Source organism: Palaemon carinicauda, chromosome 2, assembly GCF_036898095.1.
Source record: "Palaemon carinicauda isolate YSFRI2023 chromosome 2, ASM3689809v2, whole genome shotgun sequence".
In the NCBI taxonomy this organism is placed as follows: Eukaryota; Metazoa; Arthropoda; class Malacostraca; order Decapoda; family Palaemonidae; genus Palaemon; species Palaemon carinicauda.
Window position 1 is genome coordinate 21,756,591 of NC_090726.1, and position 15,000 is coordinate 21,771,590.

The following is a 15,000-nucleotide window of genomic DNA, read 5'->3' on the forward strand; positions in this document are numbered from 1 at the left end:
ATATTGGTCAAACCAGTAAAGCCCTTGAAAAGAGATTTTGACAAAGTAAAAAAATATCATATATGCCAACGTTAGAGATAAAAATCACATTATTAACTGGTCATGTGCAAAAAAAAAAAAAAAAAAAAAAAAAAAAAAAAAAAAAACAATGGATCTTTAGATTAACTTATTGGTAAGAAATTTCATAGCCACCAGTTTTATTAAGGAAATCTTTAGTAACAACTTGAATATTGGACATGGAATGTAAAAACTCATGCAAAAAATAGGTAGTAGATTGACCAGGGCACCAGCCACCCGTTGAGATAATACAGCTAGAGAGTTATTGGGTCGTTTGACTGGCCAGACAGTACCACATTGGACCCCTCTATCTGGTAACGGCTCATTAAAAGACAATTTAAGATATAGACGTCATTTTGGGATGTGAACCCCAAGAGAAAGACATCAGAAAGAGGAAACTTTCTTGAAACGAAAATTTCAAATTGTAAGGATTTTTGTGATATACTAAATAATATCTTGAGTATAAAAATATTTTCCTTGTTTCCTTTCTCTTTTATTATTCATAAGGAGGGAGAGAGAGAGAGAGAGAGAGAGAGAGAGAGAGAGAGAGAGAGAGAGAGAGAGAGAGAGAGAGAGAGAGAGAGAGAGAGAGAGTGAATGTTTTCTCACTAATAAAGTAAAAAGTTATGAGCTTCGCTTTGAAATCTCATTATCGCTATTTTTTTCCCTCTCTCTGATAAATCAGATAAAAGGGTGTTTTGATACCTTCCCAAGATCCTCCATCGTTACATTAGCATATCATAATTAGATATCTTTGGACATTTAATACCATTGAGATACAGCAACTGCCTTACGTGCAGCGTCACTGATATGAATTGTATAAGTCTCAGATACGAATTATTTAAACACAAATTTCACTATTCAATTTAGTACCATTAATTTTTTTCTTTTTGTTAGAGGATTTTGTTTTAAATCTATAAGCCTCTTGAGACCATCGAGTCTCTAATAAAAAATTCCAATATAGATGAAATCTAAAGTTTTACCTCTAGTTAAAAAGTAAAAACTATAATCTCCTGTTCAGGCTATTCAGAAGTATTTGATTCTCCGTGCGCATAATGAAAGTTTAATAAGAAAATTAGGTAGATATACTGTAATCACTTAACTTTCGAAAACTTATTTCTTTCAACATTTTGGAATTCCTTACTCATTTTTTGTAGGCTTTATTTGCGACATCTTATCAAAATACCAATAACTGTACAGAAAAAGACTACAAAATTTCTTTTAATGTGTAGTTGATTATATATCCTTTCCATTGATATACAATTTCACATATTTTATAAAATTCTAATAAATCTAAATAGAAGAAGAAATAGCAAAATGGTTATCACTGTTAGTAAATTACGTCATATGGCTGTGAAGGGAATGGTATTCACCCAAGCAAATTACATCTTATGGAGCTCAAATGGTTATAAATGAGTAAGTTATTAAATTTCCTCAACTAATGTATATTGTTACACGTTTTGTAAAAATTCATATCAGTAAATAAAAAAAACGATAAAATATGCTAATTTCTCAAAGGGTTATAAAAGAGTGACGGATGCAAAATCATAGAGACTAAAGAAATTCGTCTATAAATGTACAACTAATCTCTAATATAAATTTCTATAAGAAAAAAAAATATTGCAGTATATTGGCAATGAAGAATAGTTATGTGACCCGTCCAAAATAATGGCTAAAAATTAAGATGTATATGCAGACACACACGTATCACTTCTCATCAGGGTATGACTATACCCTACAGGACTGACGGGTAGACCAAGTAGTTATATATATATATATATATATATATATATATATATATATATATATATATATATATATATATATATATATATATATATATATACATACACATATACAGTACATATATACACATATATATATATATATATATATATATATATATATATATATATATATACATATACATATACATATACATATACATATACATATACACACACACACACACATATATATATATATATATATATATATATATATATATATATATATATATATATATATATATACTTGCTCTTTGTTTTATAGGGAGGATCCCTTTAACTTCCTACTGCGAAACAGAAAACATAAGAAACAAATAAGAAAAAGTAGAGGACAATGACCTAAGAATTTCCCGAGAGAGAAAATATGAGTTATGAAATCTTTTGGAATGACCACCAGCAATATTTCATGAAAGATGGACAGTTCAACGTATTTTGATTTAAAGGATCGTAACTTCATCAGCCACTGTGAAACACCGGAAGTTCCATAAAATCTTGGAAACCTTTGGAAAAGTCTCGGCAAACAGCAATGTATGTTTCATCTTCCTCTTTGATACCCGAAGCAGAAATCTCAGAGACGGCCGGTTGGAATTTCCTCCAGAGCAAAATCCTCCGAGGAAATTTGGGAGATTCAGTTCCTACACCAATAAAGAACTTTAGAGGGAGATTTTGGATTCCAAAAGGCAGTGGTAGGAGCTGTCTGAGGGCATCAAGTTATATTAAGTTGGAAAGGTAGCTTCGAAATCTTTAAGGAAAATAAGTTTTGCAGTTTTCGATTGAAAGAGGTACTTAATCTTGGTTTCTGAGATATTTTTTCCTGATGTTTGATGATATTGTTCTTAAAAAAAAGAATAGAGATGCACATTTACTAAGTTTAAATCATATACTGAATATACTGAATCCTTCTATAGATTTCGTCCTGAGACTTAAACTACGGAAATCTTCTATGAAACGTCTCATTTGTTTGCATGTGTGTTTATAAACTGCATAAGTTAAAAGATTAGTAATTTCATACGATTGTAAGTCAGGGACGAGTTATCCCTTGAATGGCCACATTAGCTGTGAGATGAAGACGTCCAGGATTCCAAGAGGCAGAACCATTAAAAAAGTCTACTTCCAGTTCTTAAAGTTGGAACAAATTCATAAAAACAAAAGACTAAACAAATCAAATACTATTGACCGCTATGAAAATATTCAAAGCTATATTGTGTATTGACACAGCAGGAAAAAAAAGAAAAGTCCGAATCGCTAATAAAGAAACACACAAAAAAAAAAAAAAAAAACCACGAGACGATAAACTTGTCACCCAAACCAACCTAGATTGCAAACCTTTAATAAGTAAATATGTATCAGTAAATAACTACCTACACAAGTAAAATTACATCTTCTTTGGTATATGCCACAAAATCTTCCTATTTTCACTAATACTCTTCGCTAAATGTAGTTATTCTTCGTCTGTTTCAACCCTGTCCATCTGTGTACTACTGAAGAACATTTTCTTGAAACAATCAACACTCTCCTTCCTTATTCTTTAATCCGAGCTGATGTATTCCCAGCCTATTTACAGTCTAGCCTCAGCTAGAAAATGAACGCCGACTGATTTCTAGAAACGTCAAGAGAATTGAAAAACAGCTAACAAATCTGGAACTGTAACTGATCTCCAAACTCGCTTGTATTTTTCCACTAGATTTTACCTATGATTTACTACACATGTACATCTGTATTGTATCTTATTTTCTCTGTAGAATAAAAGAGGGAAATTGACGTAATATTTCATCTTTTTTTTTTCTATTTTTAAGATGAGATACCCACAAATACCAGCGGTAATCGGTCTTCTAGACAGAAAAAGAAAAAAGATTTAAAGATAGGTTTTCCTTAAATTTAATGCCACCAGAGCAGCAATTATTCCCAATTAAATAGTATTCGCATTATCATAAATATTACCGTTATATGTGTTAAAATCCCTAATGTCATTTGGTTCAACAGTTCCTTATATGTTTCTACTCTCTCATGAAAAGCGATCATCTACTTTTCCTAATAACTTGTATTACCATATATATGCGAGACCCCAATATTATTTATTCCTAATATTATCCATAATACTCCAATCGCACCATATTCCAATAGTGTTGTACCAACCGTGTGTCACACGATCGTACATAATTCATTTTGTATATATTATACTTGTATCTTTGCTCTTCCCTCGCATTAAAAAGAACCAAAATAAACATGTCTGCGTTTCCCCTATGTAACATTGTCTGTCTTTCGAACATGAAATTTCCTGTTGCCTTGAGGTTTTGTATATAAAGGAGAGTGTTCTATAATAAATCAACTCAGTTGCTTTCATACTGCCTTTGAGTTCACAACCTTCTCTCGGCCCGTCACATTGGTGACCCGGGAAGTCGACTTGCTCCCACCGCCTTCCACCCCCGCCCCCCTCGCCCCTCCATTGGTGGTACTATGGGCGAACTCCATAGAAGTTCGCACTGCGGCTGCCCCATTCAAACTTTCATCGTTCGCCAGCGGAGAGGCGTTTGCTTGGTTTCAGCGCGCAGAATTCCAGTTTCGCATCAAGGGCGTGACTCGCTCAACCACCAAAGCAGATTATGTTCTCGCGGCGATACCCGAGGACACCTTCTCGGAAATATCCGACTGGCTTTGTGAACAAGGAGACACCCCAATAGCGTATGACGCCCTCAAAACATACCTTTTGCAGTAGTACTCGCCGTCGCCAGCCGCCCGTGTAGCAAAGCTTTTTCACCTCTCGCAACAACCGTTGGGGAACCAAAGGGCTTCGCTTGCCCTCAGGGAAATGACCAGTATCGCTCGCCTTCAACCTGCCGCAGACGGCTCTCCTCGTGAGGTGAACCGACTTCGTGCCCTTTGGATAAGCCGTTTACCCGGACCTATACGCACTGCCATACCCGATGTCGATAGTTTACCCATAAAGGACTTGATGACCAAAGCCAACACCCTTATGGACAGCCACTTAAAGACCTCCATCAACGCCTCCACCCCTGACAAAGAGGATGCCTATTCAACGTCAACCGAAGCCGACATGAATGCCGTAGGACATACACGCCTACCCGTGACGTGCCGAAGCAGCGACAAAGCCACCCACCACCCATAAATCGCTCGGGCCCTAACAAACGACTTCTACAGCCACTTACTACCTCCCATCCGCCGCAGTTTTGCTACTACCACTTCAGATTCTGGGCAACCGTGAAGAAATGTGCCGAGGGTTGTCAGTGGCCAAAAAACGTGTAAGTATGCCATCGCTCGTGGCGGTGGCCTCCCATGTTTCTAATCTTTTCTTTTTACATGAAGCAGGAACAGGCGTGCGATTTTTGGTAGACACGGGTGCTTGTCGTTCTCTTTTGCTAAGGAAAGTCTTCAAGACACGACGTAATCTGTCTACATTTGCCGACGTTCACTTGGTAGCTGCCAACGGATGTGCGATACCCACTTATGGTTACGAGAACCTCAAATTATCATTCGGAAACCGTAAATTCAATTGGAGGTTTCTCGTTACCGACGTCACATTGCCAATCCTCGGTGCGGATTTCCTCTCTCATTTCCACCGTCTGGTCGATGTCGCCCACCGACGATTGGTCAACGCAGACTCGTACTTGTCGACACCTCTTCAACCCGCCCCCTCTAACCTCTCTCTCCACATTAGCACACCCACGGATGCTTACGCTCACCTCCTCATGTCACACCCGGAGTTTTCCGTCCAGAACTTCGCCAAACGCCCAAGGTTCCAGCCAAGCACGATGTTTATCACCATATCAAGACGACGAGACCCCCAGTCTTCGCAAAATTCAGACGTATGGCACCGGAACGATTGGCAGCCGCCAAACAGACGTTCGCCGAAATGGAGGAAATGCGCCTTTGCCAAAAGGCCTCCAGCCCATGGTCGTCAACCTTACACATCGTTCTGAAGAAAGACGGCTCCCTCCGTCCGTGTGGGGATTACAGGCGCCTGAACATTCTAACAGATTCAAATCACTACCCCCTCCCAAACATTACCGACATGACCTCCTACCTGCACAAAACGAATGTTTTCTCTACACTCGACCTCCTGAAGGGGTATTATCAGGTGCCTATGAACCCAGAAGATATCCTCAAGACTGCCATCACCACTCCGTTTGGTACATACACCTTCAATTACTCCTGTAATGGCCTTCGTAATGCTGGGGCCACGTTTCAACGTCTCATGGATGGCATCTTAGGGGACCTCCCTTTCTGTGTATGTTATGTGGACGACATACTTGTGTTCTCTTCCTCAAAAGAAGAACACCTCCGTCACCTGCGCATCGTGCTCGACCACCAGCAACAAAACGGCCTTGTAGTCCGGTACGACAAGTGTACCTTTGGCGCCAACGAAGTGTCGTTCTTAGGGCACTGCATCACTCCTGAAGGAGTCCATCCCCTACCTGAGAAGGTAGCAGCCGTTCAGAACTTCCCCGCGCCCTCGACCGTCAAAGCTCCGCAGGAATTCTTGGGCATTATTAACTATTATCACCGTTTTCTGCCAGCCATTGCCGCCACTCTTGCTCCCCTCTACACCTCCCTCAAGGGCAAGTCAAAGGACCTGAAGTGTGGTCCCCTTCAAGAAGCAGCCTTTTGCAATGCAAAGAAGGCCCTATCAACTGCTGCGGCTCTCACTTTTCCTATCCCACATGCCCCTCTCCTTCTCTCCACCGATGCCAGTGACGTCGCTATTGGTGCAGTACTCGGGCAGGTGTTCAACGGCTCGCCCCGCCCATTGGCCTTCAGCAGAAAACTGTCCAAGGCAGAATCGGGTTATTCTACCTTCGGTCGAGAATTGCTGGCGGTGCACTTGGCTGTCCGTCACTTTCGCCATTTCTTAGAAGGTACGCCCTTCGTCATTCGCACAGACCACATGCCTCTGGTGCATGCCTTTACTCGACAGTCTGATGCCTGGTCCGCCGACATATCTCCGCCGTGGCTGAATACAATTGCACCCTTCAATACGTCCCTGGGAAAATGAATCCAGTTGCCGATGCCCTGTCAAGAAACACGTTGGCTGCCGTTCAACTGGGATTGGATTAAAATGCCCTGGCTGAAGCCCAACGACAGGATCCAGAGTATCAAGCATGTAGGACATCCTGCACTCCCTCCGTTGGGAAGACTTCCCCCTCGAAGACTCCAACACCACCCTCCTCTGTGACTTCAGTACTGGTAGACCGCAGCCTTGGATTCCTGCTCCCATGCGCCGGCAGGAGTTTGATTTAATTCACGGCCTTTCACATCCCTCGTGACGTTCTACTACACAGCTGCTGAAGACAAAGTTCAATTTGGCACGGCATTTCTAGAGATGCTAAGGATTGGGTCCGCGCCTGTACTTCTTGCCAAACTTCCAAAGTACATCGACACACGGATTCGCACACATTCACGTCGACGTTGTAGGCCCCCTACCCACATCACAAGGACATCGTTACCTGTTTACCGTCATCGACCGCTCCACTCGTTGGCCTGAAGCCATTCCCATGGAAACTGCAACGTCCGCCTCATGTACATCTGCCTTACTCTCTGGATGGATTGCAAGATTTGGTATCCCTGAGCATATCACTTCTGACAGGGGAACCACTTTCACCTCTCAATTGTGGACATCATTAGCGAATCTCCTGGGCATCACTCTACATCAGACAACGACCTACAACCCCGCTGCCAATGGAATGGTTGAACGTTTTCATCGCACCCTCAAAGCAGCTTTGATGTCCCGCTGCAAGGATTGCAACTGGTTTACTCAGCTTCCCTGGGTCCTGCTGGGACTAAGAACCACTCCTAAAGACGGCCTCGACGTCTCGGCAGCTGAAATGGTGTATGACGACCCGTTGGTCGTCCCTGCCGGATTTTTTCCTTCTACATCCTCCTCCGACAATCTCCAGCGCATAGGTCACGTCGTGAGAAAATTTACTCCATGCCGTCAGACTTACAAGCCCCCAGCGAAGCATCACATACCAACAGACTTGCACTCTGCAACGCACGTCTTCCTGCGCAACGACACTAGCAAGCCACTGCCAACGCCCCCTTACACGGGCCCTTTCCTTGTGATCCACCGCAGTCCGAAAGCATTCCTACTAAACATTCGTGGCAAAGAAGACTGGGTCTCCATTGATCATCTAAAACCTGCTTTTCTTCTGCCAGATGACCCGCCTACAGTTCGCCTCTCTAGATCAGGGCGCCCTATCTAACATGTACAGTATGTCATTTTTAGGGGGGGAGCCATGTACCAACCATGTGTCACACGATCATACATAATTCATTCTGTATATATTATGCTTGTATCTTCGCTCTTCCCTCGCACTAAAAAGAACCAGAATAAACATGTCTGCGTTTACCATATGTAACATTGTCTGTCTTTCGAACATGAAATTTCCTGTTGCTTTGAGGTTTTGTATATAAAGGAAAGTGTTCTATAATAAATTAACTCAGTTGCTTTCATACTGCCTTTGAGTTCACAACCTTCTGTCCGCCCGTCACAGTGTTCTCGCGTTCAACAATGTACCTATAGTCACTCTCAACGCAATCTAACACCAAGGTATATCTTGCGAAAGGACATGCAGTTGTAAAATGAAGTGAAATTTATGTGATGTACAGCAAAATAAAAAAGAAATTAAAAGGAAGAAACGAACAAAGGTAAAGTAGAAGGGTGCAACTATGTACCGTAAGGATACTGCAAATACCCTTAATCAATGTCAAAATGGAAATACCCAAATTTACGGAAAGGGGCTTTGGTAAGTGATCATATGTATACTTGGCTTTAATGACTTGCTACTATCACTCCTGTCTACTTTTAAACTTGTATGTCTGTTTGAGGAAGACAGGCGCTAGTATCATATTTGGCGTTAGCTTAAGTTCAGTTTCAGGTTTGGACAACTTCATTATCTCCTTTATAATAAAAACCTAATGTCTAACTATATATATATGTATAAATTTCATTCCTGTCACACTTCGGAGGGAGAGCGAATAGTCATACCCCGTTGAGAGGGGATGCCTCGTGAGGAACACCCGGAAGCTACACTCTCCCATATATTGCCAAACTATCGGGTTATAGTTAGGAAAGGGGGGGATGGAAATTGTTGAATCTGTGTGTATGTGTGTGTATGTGTGTATGTGTGCGTGTGTGTATGTACGTGTGTGTGTGTATGAGCGAGTGCATGTGTGTACATATCTATCTAAATATTTAGCCGTCATCTTTGACAGGTCGCATACGCCAGTGATATAAGAATGATTATTATGATTTATGTCCATATTCAAATCATGCAACAATAGCCGATAGAGATATAACAGAATCTTAAGATAAGCGTCCATTTTGAACAGGGAGAATAGCGTAAAAAAATAATGATAAAAGTGGGGACTTGACATCCGAGCCACAAGTACGAACGCAGCTTTAAGAACAAAGAAACAGACGAAAAGAGTTTCAGACTCAATGTAATAGGGAGAAAACAATAGGAGTGGGAACTAAGCATTGGTGCGAGACACTGGTTCTTTTTGGCTTAGGGTTAAAAGACGTTGGATAGACATTATGGGATTTTTGGAAACATGTCAAGACAAGGGAAATGCGACTGTGAAAAGAGGGTGATGGTGTAATCAAAAGGTGAACTATTTTCATGAAACTTGGTAACGATAATATCTCACATTTTTTTTCTTTATATTCAGGAAACTTAATTGTATATACACAAGTGTTTAAACACATTCATATAATACATACTGTATATACATATACATATAAAACTTTATGAAATAAAATCAAATGATTTAAAATTATAAAATAAATTATAAAAGAAATTATAAAAGAAAAAAATCAGAATCAAAGCTCCAGCGTTAAACTCACATAAATTAAAATTGAACACAATATAACTCACACATTTTCTGGCTTAAGTTATCACAATATCACAAGGTCAAGACCACTCTGCGAAGTGGGCAAGAAGGAAAAATTATCGTTGGACTTGGGGTGGTCTTCACTTTCGGAATGTTCTCTATTAGCGAATTTGGGTGGTTTTGCCATATAATTACATACTCGGTATTTATACACCAAAACCACCCCAATTCTGCTATCAGAGACCATTCTAAAGGTGAGGACCACCCAATGGATATATATATATATATATATATATATATATATATATATATATATATATATATATATATATATATATATATATATATATATATATATATATATATATATTATATATATGCCCTGTGGTAAGTGTGTGACAATACTACCACCGTATGTCGTGTGTCGTAGAAACTAACTATAAGATCAAAAGCTGCCTTGTCGTCGTGGTTTTTAGCAAACTGCTACAGCCATAACTGTGGAAACTGTAGCCTTGCAGTTGGACTATTCAGTTGATGAATGAAAGGGCATGTTGTGGCAAAAACCTTCTGCCAAATTATCAATCATGCCTGATGTTTTCATAAATGTGGATGCGGCTTGGGTGTGTCTGGTAAGTGACACGCATCTCGATCCCATTTCTGGAATGATGAACGGACGAGAGCTACCAAAGGGTTCACAGCTGTAGCTGAAGAAGCTAACTATATTATGAAAGATCAGAGCAGGTGCTTCGGATGTTGGTACACTAACGGGAAGATTGAGGGAGATAGTGGTTGTGATTTGAAAAAGAGGATAGATGTCCTGTGTGCCGCGTGTACTGGAGATAACGTGGAAAGAAAATGGAGCTAAAAAGATAGAAAATTGGTATAAGCTCTATTACAGTGGGCCAAGAGAGGGAAGGAATGAAGTTTGAGTTATAGTAAATATTAACTAGAAGGAAAAAGTTGTAGTAGTAAAGAGAATAAAATGATCGACTTTCAAACATTCGAATGATAATAGGGGTTGAAATAACAAATATAATTTCAGCATCTGTCCATCGGGAGGTTTGCTAAGAACTACAAAAATTAATATTTACACACGAGTTTGAGACTGCTATTAGATCATTGAAAGAGAATATGATGATCATAGAAAAACACATGAGTGGCTGGGTGGGTAAGAAAAGGGATTTATACGAGGAGGTACATGGCGGCCATAGGTTTGGAATTAGAAATTAAAATTATAGTATATATTAGAGATGGCATGTATGAACACCTGGTTTCAGAAGTTTGACAAGGACCTAATAATCTACGAAAGTGGAGGACTGGTAAACAAAATAGATTATATACTGGTTAGAGGAACAGACAAAAAGGTGATGAATTGTAAGGTGATTTTTGGTGGAAGCAAATGTTAAACATCATAGGCTGATAGTGACGATTAATGACAGTTTTTCCCAGTCGGAGGTGCCTATGTGGTCTGACCCAGGCTATTGCATTCACGGATAAGGGAAAGGAAATTCACTAACGAACTCTCCGACTCTGGGTAGCCTGGCTCCCAAATCACTCAGCATAAAAAGTAAAATTTATACAATCGTGTAATAGAAAAATGATGAATATAGATGCATATATTTCTTAAAAGTACTCATATACTTAAATTTTTTCCCAATAGGATAACTATTAAGATACCATAGTTTTTCACAATATATCTATTATAAAAAAAATCATATTGCATATCATCATATATCCCTATTCATCGCAAAATATACTTTTATTTACCCATTCAACAAGATAACTTCATTATTACCAAGACCATTGTATATAATAAATATTTTCTTATTATCTTCCAAAATACTGTAAGGTAATCGGGAGTTAACTGTGAAGATACTCAATTGCACTGGTGCTCATTACCTCACATGAAAATAACTAAAGACCAAAAAATATCCTTGTCCATATTCAATCCCTAATTTGGGTTTTCTGAAAGTTTCCATGGAATTTTTAACTATATGGTTAGAACAATAATTATCCCAGCAAGATTCTCTCTCTCTCTCTCTCTCTCTCTCTCTCTCTCTCTCTCTCTCTCTCTCTCTCTCTCTCTCTCTCTCTCTCTCTCTCTATAACTTATATTAACCAACATAATGATTATTAAAATCATTCAATATAAACATTAAAATGATGAATAAAAAAACAAGAATCACACTCACATCAGTAATTTTTTCCATCCTGTATTAAAAGCACATTGACCTCCCAAATAGTTTTGATTCAAGCCGATCTCCAATATTCCGTTCTCATAGTGAAAATGGTGAATTCGAAATCGAGAACCGGAATGCAAATAGGTGTTATTGGTTAGCTGCCATTTGTATGGTCGCTTTGCTCGTATGTATTAATGTTTATGACTCTCAAATACTGTTGGACGCTAATACCAGATATCACAAGAGTAGATTTATCGATGCCGTTGGTAGTGATCAAATACAGTTGCGTATCACCACGCAGTTTGGTGTAATGGAAACTGTAACTAGATATTGCATATTAATTTTCATCGGGGTAATAAGCTTTAGATAAAATGGATGATGAATAGAATATATGATAAATACGTATATGCTTTATATGGCATTCACATTTAATTAATAAGAGGATAGGCATGAGTATGTTCTATCATTCATATGTCAGTTTCTGTAGTATTCGATTATTTTCAAATGACTAACTCTAGCGTGTCAAATATATTTAGTTTCACCATATTTCCTTAATTTTGATATCATATGCTTTTCAAGTGACACATTTTCATATCATCGCGATGTGAACAGAGATTCTCAAGAAGTGTGTGTGGACATGAGCATTTAAATGTGTGTATTTATGCATTGGGAAGTGACATTAAATTTATCTTTGTTACGGATTTTATGTAATAAAAAAAGAAATACTTGTAAACTCAAAATAAAGGAAAACTCCTCTACGACGTATTTATTTCTATTAGTGTTATATTGGTCCATTAACCTCAAAGAGTCCGCTGTTTGTAGGTAGTACTTCCACCGAACGACCGAGCTGTTCCAAACGCTTGCTCTAGTTTTTACTTAATTTCCATTTATCTCAGGCGAATATAACCACCCCAACGTGTTCACTTCGTTGCTACAAGGAATACCCATTATGAAATTACTGAAAATTCGAGGAAATTCTCGTTAGAGGCAATTGGCTGAGTTATTAAACCAGCGAAAGGAGGCACGAAAGGTATTGTGTCATTGCTTCAGAGGTGATGAATTTTACTCTCAAAAAGTCTTTCCAGAGAGAGGGTTTAAAAGGTCTAAATGTCATTCATGAATGCCAGAGCCAAAGGAGAGGACACTGCTCCTATAGACATTATATTGTTCTACAGCCTGACCATATATACATGTGATCAGTGCTCAATTCCCCTCTCCATCAAGCTAAGACCGGCAATGACTGCTGATGACTCAGTAAGTAGACCTATAGCCTCCGCTAAATCTCTCCATCCTTAAATCACAAGGATGGGGAAGTTGCTGACACCTCTAGAAACTATAGAGCTCGAGAGGGACTTGAACTCCCGTCCAGCAGATTGCCAGTCAGGGATATTTCCAATAGGGTACCACAATCCTCTCTTGTATAGGGAGGTGAGGGACTGGTAGATGTTAATAATTTTAGCCCTAACTGGGTAATGTTTATAATTCCTCTTAAGCATGATACATACTTCAGTATTTCATCCAGACATTTCAACATTTAAGTTACTGGCTGCTATGGAGCGTAAAATTTTTTCACAAACGTTATATAAAAGGAAATGGCATTGATCAACCATTTTGATTGGTTTGATATAGATATTTTCAGGAATAAAAGACGTTTGGTATCAACATACTGATAGGTATGGTTGAAATTTCTGACTGCTAAAATACTTATCAATCAATGATTGTTTCCCATGTAGTATATCACCCAATCATGCATGTCCTAGCATAGAGAAACCAGCAATATTATATATTTATTTCAATATCATTTATTATTCTTTTTTAATTCCAGATTACACATATGACCTTCAGCTCACGGTCACATGTGTTATGGTAGCTTATCATATCACAGAAGTAATATAATCTCAGATATCTCATATTTAGGAAAAGTGTTGATCATTCAAAAAAGATATATTCTTGTTTATTTATATCCGTTAAGGAACAAAAGGTGAACTAATGTATGGGAAGTTTATCGTTGAAATATGAATGCACCTGAAATTTAAGCATCATCATCATCATCATCATCATCATATTATTATTATTTTTATTATCATTATTATTATTATCATCACAGAACAGTAACAGCATTAAATTACATAGTTTATACATAAACCCTAAAAACTTCCGGAAAACAAGAGGAGAGAAATGCCTGAGTGTACCCAAAGCAAGATCAATCTAATCCAAGACAGTGGAAGGCCATGGTACAGAGGCTATGGCCCTATCCAAGAGTAGTGAATAATGGTTGGTTTTTGAAGGGTCCTTCTCCTAGAAGAGATGCTTGCCATAGCTAGAGAGTTTTTTCTACCTTTACCAAGAAGAAAGTAGCCACTGAACAACTGCAGTGCAGTAGATAACCTCTTCAGCGAAGATGAATTGTTTGGTAATCTCAGTGTTGTCAGGTGTATGAGAACAAAGAGAATGTGAAAAGAATAGGGCACACTATTCTCTGTATATGTAGGCAGAGGGAAAATGAGCCATAACCAGAGAGAAGGATCTAATTTAGTACTGTCTAGCCAGTCATAGGGGCCAATAACTCTCTAGAGATATTATCTCAACGGGTGGATGGTGCCCTAGCCAAACTACAACCTTTACTGCTCGAGCAAACCCATATTCTAGAAAGAATACTTGCAACAGAGTCCGTTTTTCAGTGCCCTGTCTACGGATATTGCACCTAATGAAATATCCGAAATTAGAATACAGGAAAAAATTGTAATGTTGATCAAACTATAGATACACTTCGTACGACTCACACAGTAGAGTGCACAGTGTATATAACTAATAAAATGATGAGCAGCTTTGCATGCATAATTTGCGAGATTATCTTCCTACAACATAAATCCAAAATTTATCGCCAAACCATTGTCAGAATTATCATGAAGGTCCCTGATTCCCCTCCATTAATCATTAACCAATCAACACCACTTTGCCATCCATTTCCAATCATAACATATCCTGATTTTGACTCAATATAAGAATTCAATTTCCTTTCAATATTCTAAACCTAATCACTGTTCGTTTCCATTATGATAATTACGACTATTATTTTTACCATTTTAGATTTTAGAATGACAGGAATATGGAGGAGGCCTTAGTTT